This window comes from Budorcas taxicolor, chromosome 2 (genome assembly GCF_023091745.1).
Source record: "Budorcas taxicolor isolate Tak-1 chromosome 2, Takin1.1, whole genome shotgun sequence".
In the NCBI taxonomy this organism is placed as follows: domain Eukaryota; kingdom Metazoa; phylum Chordata; class Mammalia; order Artiodactyla; family Bovidae; genus Budorcas; species Budorcas taxicolor.
Window position 1 is genome coordinate 84,393,940 of NC_068911.1, and position 17,358 is coordinate 84,411,297.

The window sequence follows — 17,358 nt, forward strand, 5'->3', positions numbered from 1 at the left end:
TTGAAAAGTTTTAGTTGCTTAGTTGTATCCAACTCTGTAACTCCATGGACTACAGCCCGTCAGGCTTCTCTGTCCATGAGATTTGCCAGGCAAGAATACTGGAGTGGATTGCCATGCCCTCCTCCAGAGGATCTTCCTGACCCAGGGATACTTAGCGACTAGTATAAGAACTGGCACATAGTGGGACCTCAATAAGTATTTTCTAAATGAATGGACCAGTTGGTGCATTTTACGAAATTTTAGATTTCATCCTCTTTCTTTCCCTCTCAATGCTTCTCTTCCTCTTCACATCTAGCTAGTATTTAGAACAGTTAAAAATTTTTCTCTCACCTAGAATTAACAACTTTGGTTCATTTGGGTGTTTCTCACGCTTAATATTTTAAAGATTCTTCCCCACCCATGCCTCTTCTCTGAATATCTTTTGATGGTTGACTTCTCTATGAGAGTGTGACACCAAGAACTGATTGTGAGGCTTTAGTTGCAGTATAAGCAGCAAAGAGTATAATAGGGCTCATCACCCACCTGGTTTTAGTGGCTGCACTTTTGTCAGTACAACCTAAAGAAGTGTTGATTACTTACCCACCTTTTCACCAGTTCAGTTCAGTTCAGTTCAGTCACTCAGTTGTGTCCGACTCTGTGACCCCCTGAATCACAGCACGCCAGGACTCCCTGTCCATCACCAACTCCCAGAGTTCACTCAAGCTCACATCCATCGAGTCCGTGATGCCATCCAACCATCTCATCCTCTGTCATCCCCTTCTCCTCCTGCCCCCGATCTCTCCCAGCATCAGGGTTTTTTCCAATGAGTCAGCTCTTTGCATGAAGTGGCCAAAGTATTGGAGTTTTAGCTTTAGCATCATTCCTTCCAAAGAACACCCAGTGCTGATCTCCTTTAAAATGGACTGGTTGGATCTCCTTGAAGTCAATGGGACTCTCAAGAGTCTTCTCTAACACCATTGTTCAAAAGCATCAATTCTTCAGCACTCAGCTTTCTTCACAGTCCAAATCTCACATCCATACATGACTACTGGAAAAACCATAGCCTTGACTAGATGGACCTTTGTTGCAAAGTAATATCTCTGCTTTTCAATATGCTATCTAGGTTGGTCATAACTTTCCTTCCAAGGAACAAACGTCTTTTAATTTCATGGCTGCAATCACCATCTGCAGTGATTTTGGAGCCCCCAAAATAAATTCTGACACTGTTTCCACTGTTTCCCCATCTATTTCCCTTGAAGTGATGGGACCAGATGCCATGATCTTCGTTTTCTGAATGTTGAGCTTTAAGCCAACTTTTTCACTCTCCTCTTTCAGTTTCATCAAGAGGCTTTTTAGTTCCTCTTCACTTTCTGCCATAAGGCTGGTGTCATCTGCATATCTGAAGTTATTGATATTTCTCCCAGCAATCTTGATTCCAGCTTGTGCTTCTTGCAGGCCAACATTTCTCATGATGTACTTTGCATATAAGTTAAATAAGCAAGATGACAATATACAGCCTTGACGTACTCCTTTTCCTATTTGGAACCAGTCTGTTGTTCCATGTCTAGTTCTAAGTGTTGCTTCCTGACCTGCATACAGATTTCTCAAGAGGCAGGTCAGGTGGTCTGGTATTGGTGAAAGTGCTGCATTCAATATGGCAGCAAATTTGGAAAACTCAGCAGTGGCCACAGGACTGGAAAAGGTCAGTTTTCATTCCAATCCCAAAGAAAGGCAATGCCAAAGAATGCTCAAACTACTGCACAACTGCACTCATCTCACATGCTAGTAAAGTAATGCTCAAAATTCTCCAAGCCAGGCTTCAGCAATATGTGAACCATGAACTTCCAAATGTTCCAGCTGGTTTTAGAAAAGGCAGAGGAACCAGAGATCAAATTGCCAACATCCGCTGGATCATCAAAAAAACAAGAGAGTTCCAGGAAAACATCTATTTCTGCTTTGACTATGCCAAAGCTTTTGACTGTGTGGATCACCATAAACTGTGGAAAATTCTGGAAGAGACCTTATCACCAAGTTGCCTCAAACTGAACAGGCAGCCAACAAAAACAAGTAAGCTTTCTTCATATTAACTTTTGAAAAGCTGTTTTCTTCCCCAGACCATTTTGTGCCATCTTTTTTCTAAAGCTGTAACTTCATAGAAAGAATTTAAATCTGGAATTTAAAAGACTTTAACTCAAATTTCTCTTTGATTTAGTCTGTGGATATGCATTTGTAAATATCTTCATTGAGCCTTCCAGTTCCAGCACATTTCCATGTTGTTTGAATATACCAACTTATCTATATGAAGTTTAATAATAAAATGTTGGATGGAATAGAGACAAGATTAGAAATGCTGTCAAATGCTACTATAAACTGTCATTTAGAGGTACTGGAATCTGTTAATGTTTAAGTAACTGATGAAGTAATTAATAAGTCAGTTTTTATTCTTCAGTGTATTAGCTAAAAAAGATTTAAATCTGTTTAACTATACCATTTTCCATTTTGCATGTCTACTTTATTCATGAGAATATAATGGGAGACTTTGTAAAACAGATTTTTATAACTTTGTCTATTTGTTGAAACAGGATAGAAAACCTAGAATTAAATCCATGTACCTATGGTCAATTATCTATGGCAAAGAAGGCAAGACTACACAATGTTGGAAAGACAGTCTTTTTAACAAATAGTGCTGGGAAAACTGGATAGCCACATGTAAAAAAAAAGAAAGAAAGAAAAGAAAATCGATCATTCTTTAACCCCATGCACAAAAATAAGCTCAAAATAAATTGAAGACCTAAATGTGAGACTGGACACTATAAAACTCCTAGAGGAAAACATAGGCAGAACTTGATGTATCTCCCAGAATAATGGAAATAAAAACAAAAATAAACAAGTGGGACCTACTCAAACTCAAAAGCTTTTGCACAGCAAAAGAAACAATAAACAAAATGAAAAGACAATCCACAAATTGGGAGAAAATATTTGCAAATGATGTGACCCATAAGGGATTAGTTTCCAAAATTTACAAACAGCTCATGACACTTAACAGACTCAAAACAAACAATCCACTCAGAAAATGGGCAGAAGACCTAAACAGACATTTTTCCAAAGAAGACATACAGATATCCAGTACGCACATGAAAAGATGTTCAACATTGCTAGTTATTTGAGCAATGCAAATTAAAACTGCAATGAGATAGCACCTCACACCAGCCAGAAAAGTTATCATCAAAAAATCCACAAACAGTAAATGCTGGAGAGGATGTGGAGAGAAGGGAACCCTCCTGCCCTGTTGGTGGGAAAGTAAATTGGTACAATCACCATGTAGAACAATATGGATGTTCCTTAAAAAACTAAAAATAGAGCTACCATATAATCCTGCAATCCTACTCCTGGGCATATATCTGGAGAAAAACATGATCTGAAAGGATACATGCAGCCCAGTGGTCATTGAAACATTGTTTACAATAGTCAAGACATGGAAGCAACCTAAATGTCCCTGGACAGAGGAATGAATTAAAGATGATTTGTTATGTATTTATAATAGAATATTCAGTTCAGTTCAGTTCAAGTCAGTTGATCAGTCATATCCGACTCTTTGCAACCCCATGAACTGCAGCACGCCAGGCCTCCCTGTTCATCACCAACTCCCGGAGTTCACCCAAAATCTTGTCCATCGAGTCGGTGATGCCATCCAGCCATCTCATCCTCTGTCGTCCCCTTCTCCTCCTGCCCCCAATCCCTCCCAGCATCAGAGTCTTTTCCAATGAGCCAACTCTTCTCATGAGGTGGCCAAAGTACTGGAGTTTCAGCTTTAGCATCAGTCCTTCCAATGAACACCCAGGACTGATCTTCAGAATGGACTGGTTGAATCTCGTTGCAGTCCAAGGGACTCTCAAGACTCTTCTCCAACACCACAGTTCAAGAGCATCAATTCTTTGGTGCTCAGCTTTCTTCACAGTCCAGCTCTCACATCCATACATGACCACTGGAAAAACCATAGCCTTGACTAGATGGACCTTTGTTGGCAAAGTAATGTCTCTGCTTTTCAATATGCTGTCTAGGTTGGTCATAACTTTCCTTCCAAGGAGTAAACGTCTTTTAATTTCATGGCTGCAGTCACCATCTGCAGTGATTTTGGAGCCCCCAAAATAAATTCTGACACTGTTTCCACTGTTTCCCCATCTGTTTCCCATGAAGTGATGGGACCAGATGCTACGATCTTCGTTTTCTGAATGTTGAGCTTTAAGCCAACTTTTTCACTCTTCTCTTTCAGTTTCATCAAGAAGCTTTTTAGTTCCTCTTCACTTTCTGCCATAAGGGTGGTGTCATCTGCATATGTGAGGTTATTGATATTTCTTCCAGCAATCTTGATTCCAGCTTGTGCTTCTTCCAGCCCAGCATTTCTCATGATGTACTCTGCATATAAGTTAAATAAGCAAGCTATGATTAATCATGGCAAAAACTAAATGGTTGAAAAGTGTTTTCTTTTCCAGTTTACTTTATACTGAGTTCTCTAGAGATGAAGAAATAAGATTAGATGTCTCATTTCTAGAGTTATTCTTAGAAATTGCATACCTGTTTGAAGACAGGAAAACATGGTTATGAAATTAAACAACTTTCATGTCCCAGCTTTTGTTTAGCATATAACAATTAGTTGGATTTAAGACTATTAAAAATTAAGGGTAAAATTTGAATTCCAGGAGGTTACTAATCAGGGCTATTTCTTGCCTGTAAGTTTTCCATGTAATCTAAGTGTCTAGAGACTGTTCAATCATCACATTATCAAGTGACTGAACACTGTAATGGAATAAAAATAATAAAATAATAATAATAATAGGGGCTTCCTTGGTAGCTCAGATGGTAATGAATTCGTCTATAATACGGGAGACCTGGATTTGATCCCTAGGTTGGGAAGATTCCCCTAGAGAAGGGGACAGCTACCCACTCCAGTATTCTTACCTAGAGAATTCCTTGGACAGAGGAGCCTGATGGGCTACAGTTCAGAGGGTTGAAAAGAGTCAGAATCAACTGAGCAACTTTCACTTTCACTATTATCTTTGTTTTATAAAAAGGAAAGATCATATAACTAGTAAGTACATCTGACTCTACAATCTGTGTGCTATCAAAATATCCTGATGCTCGTGGTTTAAAGAACTGAGCAGTCTTGCTAATGGATATCTGTCTACTTACAGTGGAACAAAGAAGGAGAGATGCTGGAGGCAGAGTTCTAGACATAAATGCTTATTTAGTCATTGATGCCTATCCCAGGGTCTTTTATATTATATTTGAATCCTCAACCTCTATGTCCATTTGGGAAACGTGTTTTTAAACTGCCTCACAGCTTTCAGGTTCCTGACATGGGTTTCTTTTCTAAATCTTCAGATTTTCTACTTTTCTTTTACCATATTCTTGTTTCTTCTATAGAATTACACTTTTTAAATTTAGTTCCATAATAATGGAAGCTGGTCAATCATTTCACTAACTTTGAAAATATGTTATCAGAATTGTATGAAAACAAGAGAATTTCAGTTACATTGTTCCAGCCTAAATCTTTCCTTGGTTTTTGTTCCCAGGTTTGGTTGATATTTCCTCTTGTTACCCACCAATTCTTTCACCAAAGAATTTATATGCTAAGTAGATAAACATTTGCTTACTAATTCACAGGAGTGTTAATGAACTGTTATTAATACCTACTGAAAACCCCTCTTCTTAGAAGTTATTTTAATCACTATAATCTAGTAACACTTTATTCATTTTCTCTTTAAGTTTTTATTATAAACATATTAAACATATGCAAAATTAGAGGCTACTTTAATGAATCCCATGTTTCCATCATCCAATTAAAATAATTGTCAACATCTTACTAATCTGTTTCTCAAAAACTTACTGAATATTTGGAATCAAGGAGAAAATAATGATTAATTATATAGCACACAGATTATTTTCCTACTATTCTTACAATGTTGTCACTCTTATTTTGCATATGTTCACTTTTTCAAAGGTATTTAGCCGGACTCTGAACCTAAAAAAGTATACTGTCATTTATACAACATTTGCAATGTACTGTGATTTCCATCAAATTGGATGAAACTGTTTAATGAGCTTTCAGAAACTGAAAATTTCAACTTTTCGTACAAAGCAAAGAATGCTTACCTTTGTTTACTCTTTCTGGCTATGTGATCTTCATTTAGGCTTAAGTCCAAGGGAGATGGCTTTGTAGATTTATCTGTTATGAATTACCAAGTACTTGTTGTAAAAAAGAATTTAACCAATTAATGAAGTATGGAGAATATTATTTAAACTTTCACTCAAAAGATACATTAAAGAAAAGAAATGGAATCCAAACATTTACATAACAATAAATGGAGGGCTCTAGTGTAAAGCAAGAAACCTAGCAATTCAGAATTAACTCATTTGCTGTTGGTTAATAAGAGGATTTAAGTGTCCTAGCTAATGTGTTGTACAACATTATATTTTTCTAAGGATCCTTACAATAAGAACAAATGGAATGCTTTTGGTATGCTTCTAAGGTCTCTATTCAATGGTTATGCAAGAATGGGACTACAATTTTGTAATTACAGCTGGCCTTGAGTATGCAGCTCATTGCATGATGATGTGATGAAGTCCTGCTTGCCTCCACTACTGGTCTGACCCAATATCTGAAAAATTCACAATTAATAACATATTGGGGTTATGACATTGAATGCTTACATAGTATCATAGTATAATTTAAATTCTATGTGAATTTATTCTATGTAAATTCTATGTGAATTCATAGTATAGTTTAAATTCTATGTGAAAGCTCATCTAGTAAACCATAACCACTATTATTACACTGGCACTACTTAACTTATCAGATCAGCTAGCCACCTGGCTTAAAGACAGGCAGAAACAGGAGAGCTATAATGGAGGAAAGGGAGAGAAACAGGTACAGAGAAGATGAGGAAGCTTTGAAAAACACAAAGGGCTCATTGCTTGAGGGCAGGAAACTTTGAAATTGGGAGAGCATGCTTTTTGGTTTGTTTGTTTTAATTTACTCATTTGGCTGCTCTGGGGCTTAATTGCGCCATGTGGAATCTTAGTTCCCTGACCAGGGCTCAAACATGTACCCCTGGCATTAGGAGCATTGGCTTAGCCACTGGACCACCAGAGGAGTCAAGGAGAGAACATTCTTAAGGGAAGTAATAAATTGCCAAGTAGTAGCTCTTGAGAGTCCCTTGGACTGCAAGGAGATCCAACCAGTCCATTCTGAAGGAGATCAGTCCTGGGTGTTCTTTGGAAGGAATGATTCTAAAGCTGAAACTCCAGCACTTTGGCCACCTCATGCAAAGAGTTGACTCATGGAAAAGACTGATGGTGAGAGGGATTGGGGCAGGAGAAGGGGACGACAGAGGATGAGATGACTGGATGGCATCACCGACTCAATGGACGTGATGAACTCTGGGCGATGGTGATGGACAGGGAGGCCTGGTGTGCTGGGATTCATGTGGTCACAAAGAGTTGGACATGACTAAGCGACTTTCACTAGTTTTCCTTCTATACTATGCTAAGATATCAATCATGGCTTTATGGTTTAGCCTTTTCTGAGAAATTCATGAATTACAGAACATATTGAGATTTATTCTCAAAAATCTAAATCATGAGGGCTGCTGCTGCTGCTGTCACTGCAGTCGTGTCCGACTCTGTGCGACCCCATAGATGGCAGCCCACCAGGCTCCCCTATCCCTGGGATTCTCCAGGAAAGAACACTGGAATGGGTTGCCATTTCCTTCTCCAGTGCATGAAAGTAAAAGGTGAAAATGTCGCTCAGTCGTGTCCAACTCTTAGCAACCCTATGGATTGCAGCCTACCAGGCTCCTCCGTACACAGGATTTTCCAGTCAAGAGTACTGGAGTGGGGTGCCATTGTCTTCTCCTAATCATGAGGGCAGAAGTACGAAATTTATCCTACATACTAATCAGAATTGTGATTTCATTATTGCTTGGATCATAGAACTCAGGTTCATGATTGAATGAGGGAGGCATCACTAAGTTTGGTTAAGAAAGTATCCTTGAGTTGCAAGATCTTGCAGTCCACATAAACCAAGTACCACACTGTATTCCTCAAACAGCCTGAGATTATAACATGGGAGGACTAAAGATGTAATATGATAAGAATTAGGTAATTAAAGACTCAAGTGTATTACATTTTAAAATTTTGTATTTATTATTGGTAGATTTTAAGATCCCTTTTGGGAAGACCCGGGTGACTCAGAGCTTCTGGAGTCTGCCTGCAATGTGCGAGACCCAGGTTTGATCCCTGGGTCAGGAAGACCTCCTGGAGAAGGAAATGGCAATCCACTCCAGGATTTTTTCCTGGAGAATTCCCCTGGACAAAGGAGTCTGGTGGTCTACAGTCCATGGGGTTACAAAGAGTTGGACACGACTGAGTGACTTCGCTTCAATTTAAGATCCCTTTTGGCTTGAATTAGATTGGAATAGAAATTAAAAATCATGAAGTTCACAATCAATATTTTGTGAACTTTCACCTGTGTTTTGCATTAGAGGTTTTGTTAGACCTGGTATCTTATTTTAAAAATACTTAATATTTGAATGTTTATATTTATTTATACTTAAAATATTTACATGCATTTAAATATTTATCCTTATATTAAATATTTACATAAACTTGCTAATAATTCCTTTCTATACATTCCTCTATACATGAGACATGCCATGAAATTTATGCAAACATTTGGGCCTAAAAAAAGCTGGAAAGATTTTAAGCTCTTCCAAACAAGGAGATAAAGAAATATTAAACTTAATTTTATTTATTTAAAAAATATTTCTTCATTCACTTAATAAACTTTTTTTGAGTGCCTAATCTATGCAAATCTCTGTATATTAGCTATTAAGAGGGTATACAGTTGAGAGAGACTTGATGTTTATAAGAAAGATGTAGTATTTCCTGTAGTGTAGTTATTTTGAGAATAGTTATTTTTGGTCAAAGGTAGTGATAAAACAAGTTGAGTTACAGAAGACCAAAACTGGATAGACCAGCTCATAGAGGCATTGGGCAACAACTCAGGTATTAGGATGGAGATGGAGATTGTAGGAAAGTACAAGTCTCCTGGGACACTGAGTCATCAAGAGAGAACGGCCAACAACAGGATTAATTTTTTTAATCTAATCTAGAGAATTGTTGAAGGTATTTTTATACTGTATCTGGCTAGAACAAAATTTAGAGTTTCAAGTGGTCCTTTGTATAAAGATAAGTTTAAATGCTGTGAAGTACTGTGGCTAGACAAGTGTGAGGAGAAAGAGGAAACTCTAGCCAGGTTAAAGCCAGGGAATAATAAATGCTGAGAAACTGTTGCAGGTTGAATATTCCCAAAGATGTCCAAGTCGTAATCCTTCTAATCTGGAAACGTGTTACTTGACATGGCAAAGAGGAATGAAAGTTGCTGATAGGGTGTTAACGAGATGATTTTGAGATGGGGCGATTGTCCTGTTTTATCTGGTTGGACCCAATCTATCACAAGTGTCCTTAGAACTGAAAGGGGAAATAAGGTGAGATAGAGGAATAGCACATTTGAAGGACTTCAACTGTTGTTGCTGGCTTTGAACATGAAGGCAGGGGGTTGTAATTCTGGTATAATGGGTACTTATAGAAGCTGAAAAAGGCTTCTGAAGGAATGAGGCTCTTAGAAGAGACCCCAGTAAGAAGGTGATCTTGCCAGCACCTTAATTTTAGCTTGGTGTGATCCATTTCAGATTTCTGACCTATAACACTCTAAGATAATAAATTTGGGTTATTTTTAAGTGAATAAGAGTTGGACCATAAAGGAGGTTGAGCACTGAAGAATTGATGCTTTTGAATTGTGGTGCTGGAGAAGACTCTTGGGAATCCCTTGGACAGTGAGGAGATCAAACCAGTCAATCCTAAAGGAAATCAACCCTGAATATTCACTGGAAGAACTGATGCTGAAGCTTTAATACTTTGGCCACTTGATGCAAAGAAACAACTCATTGGAATACCCTGATGCTGGGAAAGATTGAGGGCAGAAGGAAAAGGGGGTGACAGAGGATGAGACGGTTGGATGGTATCATCGACTCAGTGGACATGAGTTTGAATAAGCTCCAGGAGGTAGTAAAGGACAGGGAAGCTTGGTGTGCTGCAGTCCATGGGGTCACAAAGAGTCAGACACAACTTAGCGACTGAACAACAAAGTGAATAAGTTAGTGGCAGTTTGATACAGCAGTAATGGGATACCCAAATCATAAGAGTCAAAATCTCCGAGCTTTATTTTCCTTCAGTCTAAAAAGAGGTTTGTAATACCTGCCTCCAAAACAATAACTTCAATATCCTATTTCAAAACTTAGATGATACAATCTCTTTGAAGTATATAGCACATGTGAAATGCTTACTTAGCACAGTTATTTTAAGGTAGCTTTTTATATAGTTTGGAAAGAGGCTCAGTACCACTTTTTTAAATGTCTGTCTGTGATTCTTGGAGGTAATTTTTACCTATGCACTGCTGATGTGCCCTACTGGACTGGACAATCAAGTCACAGTTTACAAATCATTTCAGATAGCATTTAACAGAGTTCCGCATCACAAGCAAATGTCTAAGGTGCAGACTTGTGAAATAAAACAGAAGTTGACAGCTTATACTGAAAACTGGCTAAGGGCAGAAGTTAAGGGTAGAAGTAAATGGAAAATTTCCAAGCAGGACAAGGAATACCTTGGGGAAGAAGACTGAAAAAAATCACTGGACACATAGTGTTTATTTCATGTCTAGCACTGTTTTAAAAAATTTTACATCCATTAACTCATTTGATGCTCAAGATAATTTTTTGAGGTGGGTATTCAACTATTTTCATTTTATACATGAGGTCACTGAGGCAGTTAACTTGCCTATGTCACACACCTAGTAAGAGATCAAGCTGAAATTTGAGCCCAAGTAGTCTGTTGCTCTGAGAAGGCAATGGCAACCCACTCCAGTACTCTTGCCTGGAAAATCCCATGGACGGAGGAGCCTGGTAGGCTGCAGTTTATGGGGTCGCAAAGAGTCGGACAGGACTGAGCAACTTCATTTTCAATTTCACTTTCATGCATTGGAGAAAGAAATGGCAACCCACTCCAGTGTTCTTGCCTGGAGAATCCCATGGATGAGGGAGCCTGGTGGGCTGCCGTCTATGCGGTCGCACAGAGTTGGACACAACTGAAACAACTTAGCAGCAGCAGCATCAGCAGAAGTCTGTTGCTAGAGTCCATGCTTTTAATTTCTGGAGTCAGACAAAATTGTAATATTTGAATCATATTTCCCTGCTTTATACCCTATAGGGCTCTTAACCTAGTTTCATTTTTAATAATTTAAAAATAAGGATGACAATTTGGAAGAAATATTGGATTATTTTGCTAAATTTAACTTGTAGCCATTTGTTCCATATGCAATTTCCCTCCTTTTGCATATATGGGGGAAACTTTTCAGTTATGAGCCCTGTCCCCTGATGTGAAAATCAGAACTCAAACTCTCAGGTGCTCTCATAGCTGGAGACCTAGCCTCATGCAGACACACAAAACTTGAGTTGGAGAAAATGGAGCTTCTGTTTTCTGGTGTCTGATGCAGGTTGAGAGATGAGTTTCCTGATGCAGAAGTGGCATCAGTGCCAGAAGCACAATGATGGCTGTAAATTCTAGCCTGGTGCCTGATGGCTTGGTGGCAGAAGTGATATTGGGGACAGTTTTTCACCAGTTTTCTGGCATGATTTCGTCCCTTATTATCCCTCGAAATTTAGGCTCAAAGCTCAGCAATTCTGTGAACTCTTATATTCAATAAATTCCTTTTCTGTTTTAGTTAGCCTAAGAGGATTATGTTTCTTGTAGCTAAAGAATCCTAACCAAGAGAAGAGTCAAATAAGAAAATAATACAAAATTTTCTTTTAAAAGAGGAATAAAATAAATTTTAGGAGAACTAAAGGATTAATATGAAAGATTAAATGATAAAAAGTTTTGAAAGTTTGTTAATGTAACTATCAGATTACCAATTGTGAGATGATTATCTAGATGAATCTGATTAAAAAGGGATAGTTATGCTACATATAAATAAGGTATGTATTTTCATAGATAATGAAAATAAGGTAAAAAATAAACAGCCAATGGAGGGAATTTTCATAGCAATTGAAATAGCTTATATACAATTTCATAGAAATACAATATAGTTTCTACTGCCTTACTTAGTTTCTCAGAACAGTAAGAGTGAAAGGAATTAGTTATTATTTGGGTACATAATATTTGCCTACCAAATATAAAAGTCATTTATCTTCATGTCAACTGCATCAAAATGAATGTTTGGTACAAGTGCACATAAACATAATATAAAGCATTTTTTTTTAGAGTTTTTGGTACATTTTAAAGGCATAAAACACTTGGGATACTCTTATGACCATAAGGTTTGAGATTATTTTAAAATAATTAATGGGAGTATTTTTCTTGAATCTTCAAAAGAGGAGCATCAGACTATTAATTTGTGAGCAGCAAAGGCCTAAGGGAAGTTGAACTTTTCTACAGTTGACTTCCAAAGTCAACTCTTTGGGGCTTCCCTGGTGGCTCAGTGGTAAAGAATCTGCCTGCCAATGCAGGAGATGCGAGTTTGATCCCTGATCAGGGAAGGTCTCACATGCTGTGGAGCAGCTAAGCCTGTGTATCACAACTATAGAGCCTGTGCCCTAGAGCCCAGGAGCTACAACTACTGAGCCCATGTGCTGTAACTACTGAAGCCCATGCGCCTTAGAGTCCGTGCTCTGCAATAAGAGAGGCTACTACAATGAGAAGCCCGTGCACTGCAACTGGAGAGTAGCCCCTGCTTGCCACAACTAGAGAAACCCACACAGCAGTGAAGACCAGTGCAGCTCAAAATAAATACATAAATAAAATAACTAAAATTACCACTCCCTGTAATCACAAATGGGACTTCCCCGGTGGCTCAGCTGGTAAAGAATCCACCTGAAATGTGGGAGACCTGGGTTCAGTCTCTGGGTTGTGAAGATCCCCTAGAGAAGGGAATGGCTACCCACTCCAGTATTCTAGCCTGGAGAATTCCATGCACTCTATAATCCATAGAGGGTAGCAAGGATTTGGACACATTGAATACACATTAAAAAAAGTATACCATTAAACAAGAAGTGTTAACTTGTAAATTAGGCTTAGTCCATGTAGACAAAGTAAACAGATAATTGGAAATACTATTGAATAGTGAATTTTGATGACTAATTTGAATCATTTGGAGCAATAACTCCTTCACATTTGAATTAGTATATTTCAAGCCACTCAATTATCTGGTTAATTATTATCATCTTTGGTTTCACTTCACATTTAAAATAAAAAATAAAAGGTGTTATTTCTATATCCAACAATTATTATTTGTATATTTGAGGTGGAATGTCTTACATGGGACAGTTAAAAAGTGTTGGAGTTAGTTTTAACTTCCTGGCTTGGCCAGTTAATAGCTATGCTATTAACTGCAATTAATAGGTCCGTCTAGTCAAGGCTATGGTTTTTCCTGTGGTCATGTATGGATGTGAGAGTTGGACTGTGAAAAAAGCTGAGCACCGAAGAATTGATGCTTTTGAACTGTGGTGTTGGAGAAGACGCTTGAGAGTCCCTTGGACTGCAAGGAGATCCAACCAGTCCATTCTGAAGGAGATCAGCCCTGGGATTTCTTTGGAAGGAATGATGCTGAAGCTGAAACTCCAGTACTTTGGCTACCTCATGCAAAGAGTTGACTCACTGGAAAAGACTCTGATGCTGGGAGGGATTGGGGGCAGGAGGAGAAGGGGACGACAGAGGATGAGATGGCTGGATGGCATCACTGACTTGATGGACATGAGTCTGAGTGAACTCCGGGAGTTGGTGATGGACAGGGAGGCCTGGCATGCTGCGATTCATGGGGTCACAAAGAGTCGGACACGACTGAGCGACTGAACTGAACTGAATAGCACTTAATAGAAAGATGTTCACTTAACTCTTTTGAACTTGAATTTCTAGTCTGTAAAATGGCTATAATAATACCTCATAGTATGAGGACTAAACAAGATGCAATTTGTAAATATTTGATATTTTGGATGCAATTAATGGATGTTTTCTTGTTAGAAGAAATAATACAAGTATTATGAATGATATAATACTTATTAACTTAATAAGTCAAGCATACCAAAATGTGTCTAGTTCCTAAATTGATATTTTGAAATGTTTAAAACACACTATGAGACATATATTTGTGGTTCTTTTGGAGGATGATATTATTGCACCTTGATGCTCAATTCTGCTCACAAGGGGAAAGATCAATAGTATGGTGAATTCTGAGCAGCATGCAAACCAGTTTTCACATATACTAAGATTTAGAATTATTTTTACTCACCACTGTTTTGTCTTTGTCATTACATCTGATCTGAACTAATATTAAAATGTGTGTCCTATTTATTCATACATATGACTAGACAGCAAGACACAAGCCCTAGAACACAAGCTGGATATCTCAGACAGGCACACTGAAAATAAACACTGTGAATAATCCATATAATGAAAATTGATTATGTAGGCAAACACAATCAAAATACTTTCTCTTAGATCTACATCCATAAAGTTTTATTGGTCAGAGTTTACTCATGGGCAGACATCTCTCAAAGAACATTAATGAATAGATTTCCATAAATAGAGAAAATGTTATAGAATAGTTTGGCATATGAGAAAAAAATGAGTGTTATGTTCTATAAATGTCCATTTAGGTCCTATTGGTTTGCAGTGTTGTCCAAGTCTTCTATATCCTTGTTCACTTTCTGTCTATTTGCTCTGACAATTATTGTAGATGGGGCATTAAATTCTCCAGTTCTTACTGTTTTTTTTTTTTAATTTAAATTTATTTATTTTAATTGGAGGCTAAACTACTCTACAATATTGTATTGGTTTTGCCATACATCAACATAAATCTGCCACGGCTGTACACGTGTTCCCAATCCTGAACCCCCCCTCCCACCTCCCTCCCCGTACCATCCCTCTGGGACATCCCAGTGCACCAGCCCCAAGCATCCTGTATCCTGCATTGAACCTGGACTGGCGATTCCTTTCTTATATGATATTATACATGTTTCAATGCCATTCTCCCAAATCATCCCACCCTCTCCCTCTCCCACAGAGTCCAAAAGACTGTTATATACGTCTGTGTCTCTTTTGCTGTCTCACATACAGGGTTATCATTACCATCTTTCTAAATTCCATATGTATGTGTTAGTATATTGTATTGGTGTTTTTCTTTCTGGCTTACTTCAATCTGTATAATAGGCTCCAGTTTCATCCACCTCATTAGAACTGATTCAAATGTATTCTTTTTAATGGCCGAGTAATACTCCATTGTGTATATGTACACAGCTTTCTTATCCATTCGTCTGCTGATGGACATATAGGTTGCTTCCATGTCCTGCCTGTTATAAACAGTGCTGCGATGAACATTGGGGTGCACGTGTCTCTTTCAATTCTGGTTTCCTCGGTGTGTATGCCCAGCAGTGGAATTGCTGGGTCATAAGGCAGTTCTGTTTCCAGTTTTTTAAGGAATCTCCACACTGCTCTCCATAGTGGCTGTACTAGTTTGCATTCCCACCAACAGTGTAGGAGGGTTCCCTTTTCTCCATACCTTCTCCAGCATTTACTGCTTGTAGACTTTTGGATAGCAGCCATTCTGACTGGTGTGAAATGGTACCTCATTGTGGTTTTGAATTGCATTTCTCTGATAATGAGTGATGTTGAGCATCTTTTCATGTGTTTGTTAGCCATCCGTATGTCTTCTTTGGAGAAATATCTATTTAGTTCTTTGGCCCATTTTTTGGATTGGGTCGTTTATTTTTCTGGAATTGAGCTGCATAAGTTGCTTGTATATTTTTGAGATTAGTTGTTTGTCAGTTGCTTCATTTGCTATTATTTTCTCCCATTCTGAAGGCTATCTTTTCACCTTGCTTATAGTTTCCTTTGTTGTGCAGAAGCTTTTAATTTTAATTAGGTCCCATTTGTTTATTTTTGCTTTTATTTCCAATATTCTGGGAGGTGGGTCACAGAGGATCCTGCTGTGATTTATGTTGGAGAGTGTTTTGCCTACGTTCTCCTCTAGGAGTTTTACAGTTTCTGGTTTTATGTTTAGATCTTTAATCCATTTTGAGTTTATTTTTTTAAATATAAATTTATTTATTTTAATTGGAGGTTAATTACTTTACAATATTGTATTGGTTTTGCCACACATCAACATGAATCTGCCACAGGTTTATTTTGGTGTATGGTGTTAGAAAGTGTTGTAGTTTCATTTTTTTTTTACCAGTGTTTGACCAGTTTCCCCAGCACCACTTGTTAAAGAGATTGTCTTTTCTCCACTGTATATTCTTGCCTCCTTTGTCAAAGATAAGGTGTCCATAGGTGTGTGGATTTCTCTCTGGGCTTTCTATTTTGTTCCACTGATCTATATTTCTGTCTTTGTGCCAGTACCATACTGTCTTCATGACTGTGGCTTTGTAGTAAAGCCTGAAGTCAGGCAAGTTGATTCCTCCAGTTCCATTCTTCTTTCTCAAGATTGCTTTGGCTATTCGAGGTTTTTTGTATTTCCATACATATTGTGCAATTATTTGTTCTAGCTCTGTGAAAAATACCATTGGTAGCTTGATAGGGATTGCATTGAATCTGTAGATTGATTTGGGTAATATACTCCTTTTCACTATATTGATTCTTCCGATCCATGAACATGGTATATTTCTCCATCTATTAGTGTCCTCTTTGAATTCTTTCACCAGTGTTTTATAGTTTTCTATATATAGGTCTTTAGTTTCTTTAGGTAGATATATTCCTAAATATTTTATTCTTTTCGTTGCAATGGTGAATGGAATTGTTTCCTTAATTTCTCTTCCTATCTTCTCATTATTAGTGTATAAGAATGCAAGGGATTTCTGTGTGTTGATTTTATATCTTGCAACTTTACTATATTCATTGATTAGCTCTAGTAATTTTCTGGTGGAGTCTTTCGGGTTTTCTATGTAGAGGATGATGTCATCTGCAAACAGTGAGAGTTTTACTTCTTCTTTTCCAATTTGGATTCCTTTTATTTCTTTTTCTGCTCTGATTGCTGTGGCCCAAACTTCCAAAACTATGTTGAATAGTAGTGATGAGAGTGGGCACCCTTGTGTTGTTCCTGACTTTAGGGGAAATGCTTTCAATTTTTCACCACTGAGGATGATGTTTGCTGTGGGTTTGTCATATATAGCTTTTATTATCTTGAGGTATGTTCCTTCTATTCCTGCTTTCTGGAGAGTTTTTTTCATAAATGGATGTTGAATTTTGTCAAAGGCCTTCTCTGCATCTATT